Source organism: Triticum dicoccoides, chromosome 3A (genome assembly GCF_002162155.2).
Source record: "Triticum dicoccoides isolate Atlit2015 ecotype Zavitan chromosome 3A, WEW_v2.0, whole genome shotgun sequence".
NCBI classification, from domain to species: domain Eukaryota; kingdom Viridiplantae; phylum Streptophyta; class Magnoliopsida; order Poales; family Poaceae; genus Triticum; species Triticum dicoccoides.
This window is the reverse complement of record NC_041384.1, coordinates 542133001-542144523: the sequence shown is the minus strand read 5'-3', so window position 1 is coordinate 542144523 and position 11523 is coordinate 542133001. Positions and strand designations below refer to the sequence as shown.

General features: G+C 43.7%; 1 long non-coding RNA gene across 5 annotated transcripts; it reads right to left on the bottom strand.

Annotated features, from left to right (window-relative positions):
- Positions 1-7078: 7078 nt before the first annotated feature.
- LOC119269056 lies at positions 7079-10802 on the bottom strand. 5 transcript variants are annotated; one of them, XR_005133429.1, is made up of 5 exons: positions 10525-10802; positions 10210-10451; positions 7939-10127; positions 7779-7854; positions 7079-7686 (listed from the first exon to the last, which is right to left on the bottom strand). It is a non-coding gene; the product is annotated as an uncharacterized LOC119269056 (long non-coding RNA). The 5 variants fall into 5 exon arrangements; XR_005133425.1 differs by having other exon boundaries at positions 7939-10451; XR_005133428.1 differs by having other exon boundaries at positions 7939-10419; positions 10525-10801.
- Between the last annotated feature and the right edge of the window lie 721 nt (positions 10803-11523).

Genomic DNA, 11523 nt, shown 5'->3' with positions numbered 1-11523 from the left:
CATAAATGCAACCAAAGACATGGATGGATAGAGCACAACAATATTAACAAAACATCCTTACTGATCATCCTCAAAAGAGGCACGGATCACTAGGAAACAGCTTGAACATATGGCATAAAAACAATATCAGGACAAGGACTTGGTGAAATTCAAGTCCCTGAAAAAAGCATTATCGAGTAGGCTACTTTGCATTCTTGTGCTAGTCACCACAAAGATCACAAAAATACATGGCATACTCCCCTATAAAGATGGCATGGCATTCTACAAAACACATGTAGAGCTCAGGATCATAGCATGCACACATTAATCATGGCAAAAATGAAAAAGGTCATTTGCTGAAATAGATCTGACATATTCCTCACATAGCCCTCTTCCAACAGCATTTCGGGCATCAAGATGACCTCAAATGAAAATGATACAATGAGATGAAATGATGGACTCGTCGAGACGAACATTTTGATATGCTACACGCACGAATCGGAACTACGGATGCATAGTTATGGCATGTCAAACTATGCAAAAATCTAGCGTTTTGGGAGGAAAAAGTCAACCCGAGGTGAAATGGATCTGGATCTGGATCATGAGCACTGTAGCAGGCACGGAGTTCGAAGTTCGCCGGAGAGTCGGGATCTGGCCGGGGCGTGGTCGGAGGGCCGAGGAGGAGGCGGCGCCGGCGACGAGGAAGCCGGGGTGGCGCGGCATGGTTGCGATGGTTGTCGGAGCAGGCGCCGGCGACGAAGGCGGCGGCTGCCGGAGTGGGCGCCGGCGACAAAGGCGACGGCCGCGGGCGAGGAGCCGGGCGGCGGGATCCCCAGGCGCGGGCGGCGCGGCTAACGGGCCTCGGGGGCCCGGAGCGGGCTTGCTCGGGCCGGCGGCGGGAGAGAGGAGGCGGCGACAGGTGGCGGCTTCCGGTTGGCGGCGGCGGTTGTGTCCGGCCGGACCGAACGTGTCCGGCCGCGCGGATGAGCTGGGGGTAGGGTTAGGGGTGGAGGAGACCCGGAATTTTCGAGAGGAGGCCTACTTATAGAGGTAGAGGGAGCTAGGAAGCTCCAAATGAGGTGCGGTTTGCGGCCATGCGATCGTGATCGAACGCTCTAGATGATAGAAAGGGTTTAGATGGGTTTTGGGTCAGTTTGGAGGGGTGTTGGGCTGCAACACACACGAGGCCTTTTCTCTCCCTCGGTTAACCGTTGGAGTATCAAACGAAGTCCAAATGGCACGAAACTTAACAGGCGGTCTACCGGTAGTGAAACAAGGCCGCATGACAAGTATCAGTCCAATCCAAAAACGTTTAACACCCGCACACGAAAAGAGGTAGAAAGGACCAACGGGTGACATAGGAGCGCCGGAATGCAAAACGGGCAACAGGGAAAAGGCTCCAAATGCATGAGACGAACACGTATGCAAATGCAATGCACATGATGACATGATATGAGATGCATGACAAAGACAAAAACACACGGAGGCAAAAACCCGACAACGAGGAAAAAAATAACTTAGGGCCGGAAACGGCAAGAGTTGGGATACATATAAGGTAAATTGCATCCGGGGTGTTACAGGCGGCCAGCCCTAGGGCCCTCTCCTCTCTCTCATAAGGCCCATGTTGGCCCCATTAGTTCCCCCGGGGTTTCCGATAACCCCCGGCACTCTGATATTTATCCGGTGACCCCGGAACTCATCCGGTGTCCGAATAACATCGTCCAATATATCAGTCTTTATGTATCGACCATTTCGAGACTCGTCGTCATGTCCGTGGTCACATACGGGACTCTAACTACCTTCGGTACATCAAAAGACATAAACTCATAATATCGATCGTCATTGAACGTTAAGCGTGCGGACCCTACGAGTTCGAGAACTATGTAGACATGACCGAGACTCATCTCCGGTCAATAACCAATAGCGGAACCTAGATGCTCATATTGGTTCCTACATATTCTACGAAGATCTTTATCGGTCAAACCGCATAACAACATACGTTGTTCCCTTTGTCATCGGTATGTTACTTGCCCGAGATTCGATCGTCGGTATCTCAATACCTAGTTCCATCTCGTTACCGGCAAGTCTCTTTACTCGTTCCGTAATGCAATATCCCCCAACTAACTCATTAGTCACATTGCTTGCAAGTCTTATAGTGTTGTGCATTACCGAGAGGGCCCAGAGATGCCTCTCCAATACACGGAGTGACAAATCCTAATCTCGATCTATGCCAACTCAACAAACACTATTAGAGACACCTATAGAGCATCTTTATAGTCACCCAGTTACGTTATGACGTTTGATAGCACACTAAGTATTCCTCAGGTATTCGGGAGTTGCATAATCTCATAGTTATAGGTACACGTATAAGTCATGAAGAAAGCAATAACAATAAACTAAACGATCATAGTGCTAAGCTAACAGACGGGTCAAGTCAATCACATCATTCTCTAATGATGTGATCCCGTTCATCAAATGACAACTCATGTCTATGGTTAGGAAACTTAACCATCTTTGATTAACGAGCTAGTCAAGTAGAGGCATACTAGTGACACTCTGTTTGTCTATGTATTCACACATGTACTAAGTTTCGGGTTAATACAATTCTAGCATCAATAATAAATATTTATCATGATATAAGGAAATATAAATAAAAACTTTATTATTGCCTCTAGGGCATATTTTCTTCAAGTATGTCCCCTTCTTGGCCCATTAGGCCCACATAGTTGCCGGGGGGTGCCCGGAACCCCTTCCGGTGACCCGATATGTACCCGGTACCCCCGAAACACTTCCAGTGTCCGAATTTCATCGTCCTATATATGAATCTTTACCTCTTGACCATTTCGAGACTCCTCGTCATGTCTGTGATCTCATCCAGGACTCCGAACAACATTCGGTCACCAAATCACATAACTAATACAATACAAAATCATCATCGAACGTTAAGCGTGCGGACCCAATGGGTTCGAGAACTATTTAGACATGACCGAGACACCACTCCGCTCAATAACCAATAGTGGAACATGGATGCTCATATTGGTTCCCACATATTCTACGAAGATCTTTATCGTCATATCGTCATGACAACATATGTTATTCCCTTTGTCATCGCTATGTTACTTGCCCGAGATTCGATCATCGATATCTTCATACCTAGTTCAATCTCGTTATCGACAAGTCTCTTTACTCGTTCAGTAATGCATCACCCTCGGAAACTGTTGCGATCCCCTATACTTGTGGGTTATCACGCTGACGCCCGGTCGGAGGAACAGGGGGCGAACGCGACCGGGTGGGGGAGTTGGGCTGGCTGGGACAGCCCAGGTGGGCTAGGCCCGGGGGCAGGGGGCTTTGGCCTTTTCTTTTTCTTTTTGGTTATATATATATATATATATATATATATATATATATATATATATATATATATATATATATATATATATATATAACTTTTCTATTTTCTTTTTAAACATTTTAGCTTTATCAAATATAAAACTTGCACCTAAAATAGCACAATAAATTAGGCCACTGCCTAGTTTAGTACTTAAATAAATTAGTTTAGTATTTTTATAAATTAAAAGCATTTAAATAATTATTTTATCCACTTATTTAAATGTTTAAGGGCATTAAAACCCTCTAGAAAAATGTTGGTTCACCACCATAATTAGTTATGCAAAATTTGCCACGAGATGAACATTTTAGTTTTCATGTTTGGTGAAATTTTGAATTTCACTTATTATTTGAATTTGAATTCAAGTGGAATTTGAAAAGAGATATTGATTAAGGTGACTAAGCACTATTTTAGCAAAATGATTAGCTTACCCTCAGGGGTTACTATAGCTCGTTAGTACAGTGGTGTTACGCCCTTTCATCGTGTTTGGTCCTATGTTGCTCCAAAACACGTGTAGACACAAAAAAACAAAAAAACACTAATATGCAATGCTCACAATGAAAAGTGTAAAAACCAATAATCGTGTATAATGGAAACATATTTGAGTCAATGAGACACGAAATATAAAGAAAACATGCAACAAATGAGTTCAAAAAATGCGTAAAATATAAAGTCATCATTGATCATTTCACATTTTCTTTCTTGGTAGAAGGTACGTAATACAAATGCCACTAATTCATTCTTTAGAAAACTTCATATTTTGATTTGTTTAGTTTATTTTGTTTTTTCTTTCATTTCTTTCTGCTTAAAATGTAATGTCACTAATTCATTCTTTCTTAGAAAATTTCTTTATTTTGATTCTTGTAGTTTATATTTCATTTTCTTTATTCTTTAAGGGTAATACGAATGCCACTAATTCATCCCTTCTTAAGAAACATCTTTTTGCGAAAATTCTATTATTATATGCTTATTTTTGCATATTATAAAAAAGCACATTTTTTGTGTAAACTGTGTGCAATTTTTGACATTGTTTGTTTTAGATTATTTTCCATTTTCTTTCTTGGTAAAGGGTAATACAAATGGCAGTAATTCATTCTTCCTTAGAAAACATTGTATTTTGATTTTTTTTGGTTTTTGTTTCATTTTATTTATTTTATAAAAGGGTAATACCAATGGCACTAATTCATTTTTCCTTATAAACTTTATTGTTTTGATGTTGATTTTGTTTTATTTTTGTTTTATTTTCTTTCTTTTTTAATGTTAATGCCGATGTCACTAATTCATACCTTATTTGAAAACTTATTTTTTGTGAAACTTTCACTATTATGTGCTTATTTTTGCAAATTATAAAAAGCCCAATTCATGTGTAAATTGTGTGTAAATATTGCCATTATTTGAATTTTTAATACTTTTTTTCTTCTTAAATGGTATAACCAATGCCACTAATTCATCCTTCCTTAGAAACTTCATTCATTTATTATTTACTATTTATTTTTGTTCATTTATTCTTTAAGGTGACACCACCACAAGTATTGGAATTTCAGGCGACCAACCATTTTTATTCTTTTGGTTATTGTGTTAAGAGTTCACAGTAATTAGAAACCAGGAAACTAAAAATACTATGATATTCTAAAAATACTTAGAAAGTATGTTGCTACCAAACCAGGCCTTGGTTATATATGATGGGAGGATCTCGCATTCAGGTAGCTAGCTACCTAACCTGCTACTCATCGAGAATACGCGTGGCTACCTCAAGTGAAGGGTTGATGAATTAGAAAATATCTGGTTGTAAATTAGGAAAAATACTGTTCAAAAAAAATTGGGCAAACTAGCAAATACCGGCATTCATATTATAAGCTGATAAGCAGACTAGAGTGATGTACATGGGCCACAGTTATGATAAAGAAAATGAAAACCAAGATTTATACAACAAGCTTATGAAAGTAGTGCGTTCCCGAAAGGCCTCACAATGCATCTTGCACCGGCCAACCTCCAGTATTCCATGGTCCCCCTACCAATGATTCCATTAGCATATATCAACTCAAACAATTTTTGGTCAGTCGACTGACCCAAATTCTTTTTCAGTCGACTGACCTCTAGCCGAGTGTCTCGGTATTTGGTTAGTTGTGCAACTTTTTTGAGCGTGCGTACAGGTAGAGGGGGAGAGCAGTGAACACTTCGTCTATCTAAAGAAAAGTAAATCAATTGAACAAATGTGCTCTTTCATCTTTCTGTCACTTTTTTCCGGCCAAAAAAAAATGTGTTTCTCTCAGCGTCTCTGCATTATGTTTGTTCCACTCATGTACACAATCTCTTTTACGAATCGAGAAGCTTCTGAGAATTTTTCTGGTCATGATGGTTACCTAAAGCACATAACGGCAAGCACGTTAGTGCTAACACGCATACGTCTCCCTGCCATCACCGCGGAAACGGTTGCGCAACGGAATCCGATCCAGGCCACGAAAGGACGTCCCGTTAGCTTCTGTAGATATGCAGTCGGCACAGCGCCGGCTTAGCAACCAACCAATCATGTTAGGCGGCGAAAACATGCCGCAAAAACCTCCTTGGAGAGGCGCGCAAGCCATCTAAGCGGTTGCTAAACCAGCAAAATTACGCCTAGACAGAGTGGAGTACTCTTCCCGGAGCTTCCGCACACACATGGCGACCTCAAACGCGGCCTAAAACGGGGTCTCTACAGGCAGGTCCCTGTCGTTGCTTTACGGGCGGGTCAATTCGTAGCAGGAAAAAACTTGAAGAAAATTCCCGATGCGTGCTTGTCCGGTCGCGCAAGGCAAGGGAGCGACGCTGACACCCGCGCCACAAATGTAGGAGGCCAATTATATTCCATTCGGTTCGTTTTCGTGGGCTGTTCCGGCGTCCATCCTTTTTTCCCCCTTTACGTATCTATGGGAGCCTCGAAAGGCTGGGAGCATTCGTCGAGAAGTTCGGTCCGGCGCTGGAATCTCAATTCTTGATTTGTGCCGGAATAGGCGAAAGTGCCGTTCTACGCTCGAGCATAGATGCACTCGATATCGACTCCCTCCGTTTGTCTTGAGATGGCCAGCGTACACCATACAGGCTCAGATATATATCAGGTATCTATATTAATAAACAGGGCTTATGGCCCACGTCTGACTGCCAGGCATCTTGACGCCGTTGGCCTCCATCAGAGCGGCTCAGAATTAGATAGACGATGTGGGCCGTGAGGCACGGGATTCTGGACTAACGGCAACTGGCGAGCCCATTTGGACACAGCTACCCTATCTCAAAAAAATAAAAATAAAAATAAATAGACGCAGCTACCAGTCTTGTCCACCTGCGCCCAAAATTAGAGCCTCACCGCTAGAGAATCCCACGAACCTCCGGCGGCCAGGACGAGATGCTGCCGCCCATTCCATGCCTGGATTGCGGCGCACAGATTATCACCTGGATGGCTCAAGCCGGCGACAACGCCAGGAAGCGTTTCTACGAGTGAAGAGAGGGTTTATATAATCAGTTCGAGAACTATCAAGTATAAAGTTATCGCCCAAAAGCACCCTCCCTGTTGCTGCCCCAAGTGCTCAACTCCATTCCATCTCATGCATCGAATTCTTATCTAAATCCAAGCAATCGAACTACAAAAAATAATCACACATGCATGCATGTCTCTCATTCAGATTCAGAGTTCCTGCTTCTAAATTCACCCATTCTGTGTGCACAAGGGACAGCATGTGTTCGACCTCACTCAACTCCCAACCATACCAGGCATCATGTATTATAAAATCATCGGCTACCACAGCTTACAAACCACACGTTGTAAGCATATAATTTCTGATGCTCCCAACCATAATTTTTAGTCATGCACAATATATTTAATACATCCACGCATGGTTCAGTCACACTTACATCTAAGACAGGCGGTGTGGATTATAGTTTAAGTCACATCCCTTGCTCAAAACACAATCCTGGATGCTAACGGATTCATTGAGAGATCACCACCACACCACAATTCAGGGGATGGTAACTAACACTTGCCTCCAATTGTGATATAGGTTTATATGGTAACACTTGACCTCCCTGGAAACCACTACCACACCAGAACAGCCGGGAATGGGATGGTAGGTAACATTTCCTTCTAGTGTGTTATGCTTCTCGCAGCAAACTCACAACTACTAGAACCAGACTGTATATATGATAACCAAACTTCCTCCAATAGCCCATCTCATATCAGAATGGAACTACCTCAATCATGAAATCTGGCAGCTCAGCACGGTTCCCCCCTCATAGATGTCACCTTGTAAAGCAATTTCTGCTATGGCTTTCTTTACAGGTTCTCCTTTCTGCAGTTTCGTATTTGCTGAACATTAGTAATTCTCATTCATAATATATATAACCAGTCATTTGATGTACAGAGAGTAATCATGCTGCTTACTGGGGTCAGGGCAGTGTAGATGTATAGCCCGGTTAATTCATGAATGTAATTCAATATGTAAAGCCAGCTGTTCTCACTGCACACACCGAGTTCAAGTCAGTTATGGTCTTCAAATGCGCATGATGAGTAATTTGACAGTGCAACCGACCACAACACTCACATTTCGCAACTTGGATGCATGTTCACATTATAGATCACCCTCCATCCTTGCGCTGGAACATGCCATCCAGTGATGTTAGCATGTATATGCATCGACGCAGTCCTTCCAGGATGATGTTAGCGTTGTCCTCATGCTTGTATCGCATCTCTTCTTCAGACTCAAAATTCTTACCACGTAACTTACCACAATCTTGAAGAAAACTATCCCTCTTACCATGCTATGGTGTTAATATACGGCAATGAAAGGACATCATTCAAATTCTAACATCATAGCAGTAAAAATAAAATCTAACCACCATCATACAAACTCTCTTTGCAGAATATGAACTCTCCTCTCACCATCCACACCTTCAACTGAAAATGTTAGACATGTTATAAAGACATGTCTTCATACATTTAGCAATCATTATGTAAGCTCGCCGTGAGCAAAAGAACTTCCACACCAGCTATGTGGGGTGCAAGTTAAACAGGTCACGTCCAGACCAAAGTATAAGTTTTGCTTTACATGCATGTAACTATCGCTGAACACACATCAGGAATTTGGGGTCTGCCATAGCAGCATCTGGCATGACAGCTATCACCGGCTCGAAGTATCAAAATATAACCTAGGGGTCGTCATCAAGAGTTGCATCTTCAGGATCCAACTACCTTCGCGATCACCTCTAACTTGTCAGAACTGCACCTCCGAGATCATGAAATCAGGCACCTCGGGGTAGACATGTGACCACTGATTGCGAAAAATATGTAATCAACTCCACCTAGCTTTTATGCAGTGCTTCAGATTGCCCCGCTTTGTTCATCAGATCTATCATTTTCCATGTAAACAGTATGTAAACCGTTTTCCACACAACCACATGACACAAAACATCTTTTTGTAATTAATTCTACGATTCCTGCTATTTTCCATTTTTTTTACTTCAAAGGTGTTTCAATGTTTTATATTCAGTAAACTAAAACCAAACTTAATTGCTTTTACAAGATGGATAATCCAATCCCATTTGTTATTTCAAGTCACAGTGTCTCCACTTCAGAAGTACAATTTCAACATATTTGCTTGAAACACCAGGCTGGAGGCTAACAGTAAGAAATTCAAGACGGACACAACATACTTAATATGCTGTCATAATACAGAAGCTGCCTCTAGTTGTCAGATGTCCAGTTTACAATGGTTTCACCCAGTTGAATTATACATTCAATTATGAAAACCATTCCAAGTGTTAATTAACACGTTACATCTACCTATGCTTCACATGTCTATTAACCACAGTTGCCTACAGCAATCCATTCTGAAAATGCAATTTGAGCTAGACCACTCAAGCACACTATTTTAAAGTGGTCAATTAGACCAATCGATTGCATTAAAAACTGTCTGTCTCAACCTTATATAGAATAGGGTTTCTAGTCTGTACTCAATGGAAGGTACATGTTCAAATAGAGAAACTGACCTTTAAAACTGCCGGCAAAGTAAGCTTTCATAGAATTAAAAACTCTACTGCTGCATTGCAGCCAACGTTTTTCTAAGTTCTTTATCAGTGTACCAATCCTGTTGTAGTGTAACAATAACTACAAAACATCATTCGGTTGTATTATATATGATGACTTGATGAGTAGTCCCAATGCATCAAGAAACAGAAAACAAATACCAAATTATGGACAGCTTGCCACATTCTGTCAAATTGGTACTCCAGCCCACACTAACTCCATTACTCATAGCAACAAACCAATGTTAATATAATTATGTATTTTAATTCAGGGACATGGATACTGGACGTGTAACCTAAATTGCAGACCTGCGCAACCTCATAATTTTTGAAGTGCGGTAGTACAATTTATTTTCCAGCTGCATTATCTATGCCATCCCCTTTCTAACGACATTTACAGCCTTAGTTCATGAAGGTTCATATGTTCATCACAGTTTATAAATTGTACCTATCCGCATTTTAACTATTTCAGAAAGTTTCTAGGCTAGCTGCTCGTCCCGGGGTAAACCAAATTCTAAGATGAACAGCTACAAGTATTATGCTAGCCCCCCTGTAATGACAATTGCATTTTGAGTTCTACAAACTCCATAGCTGATTAAGAGCATACCTTCGCATTCATCCTGGAGCTTTTGGGTCCATCTGACCAATTGACTGTTCGCATCAAATATCTTAATGCAGTAAGCACGCAACACCCAAAGCAACTCGCTCCCTTTTCACGATTTGTCAGTCATGTCTATAGTTTTCCCACAAATTCGAACACTGATGATGGAATCAAGCAGTTTTACACCTACCGCTTATTCCACCCGGGCGCTTGCGGATTCATCTTGCCCATTGACAGCTCCTGGTCGGTGGCGAGCTCTCCCTTCTGGTCTTCTGGACGCCGCCGCGACGATCTGTGCTTCGCCGCTGGCCACCGCCGGATGCTACTGCGTCACCTCCAGCTCCGCCCGCATGCCGCCATTCGCAGCTAGAGGGTGCGGCACCAAGCTCTCCCCTACTTCCTCAATAAGAGTGGATAAAAAAATTGGAAACTCTGTCCGTCAATCAGCTGAGCCATTCGCCTACAAACCGAGATGAGATTGTCGGAAAAGCACAGATCCACGTACCTGTCGATTGGTTGCATCAAAAACTCCATTGTCCCTCGCCGTCGGCGCTCCATGGCTGTCTCTCAAAGTGTTCACCAACCAAATCGCACTTGGGGGTGGAGGAGGCGCTCGCCCCTGCAATGAATTCGTCCCAGCAGCCAGCGAACGGAAAGCGAACTATCCGAGCCGCGGCTCAGACGGGGTGCGCGATTCCGATCCGCCTCTCACCTCACTTTCGCGTTAAATCTGCCTATTCTACTCCGTCAACATGGCCCAGTACCCACCGCGGAAGCGTACGTATTTTGCCACAGTGTGCATTTCCTGGAAAACCACAGGCGCGTGTATAAAATAATGGCCCAGATCCAGAGGGATTAACCAACGACGCTGATATCCAGCTCATCTGAGCTCGTGTGCAGTTACTCCGCGTCCCGGAATAGGGGGCTTCCCAGATCGATCTGAATGTTGACCGTCCGATATGTGGGTCCAAGTTGACGCGTCGTGATCCTGTCCGTTCGTTGGCTCCAGAATTGAGATTCGGTGTGGTGCTCCTCCCGTTCGCCCCTCTCGTTTACAGGTAGGGCCAGAAGTGTGCATGTCCTCTCGTTGGGTGCATGTTTCGGTGTGGGTGGGTGCGGGTGCTTCATGCATCGGGGGAAGGGAGCCGCGGTGTGGTGCTCCTCCCATTCGCCCCTCTCGTTTACAGGTGGGACCAGAAGCGCCAACGTGGGTGGCTTTCCTCTCTTTGGGTGCATGTTTGGGTGTGGGTGGGTGCGGGCGCTTCACGCGTCGGGGGGAGGGAGCCGCGGGGGGTGGGGGGGCTCGTCGACGTGCTCGGCCGTCGTTCGTTGGCAGGTACGGGGTGTGCCCCGCCGGTCGAGTTGGCCGTTTGTGATTCGTTTGAGCAGTTCGGCACTGTTCGGCAGCGTGGGACGTGGTGGGTGGGCCGTCTCCTTTATCTTGCGTCGTCGCCTGCCTCTTCTCCTCATGTCCTCCTTTCGTTTCGTTTCGACTCGGTGCTCA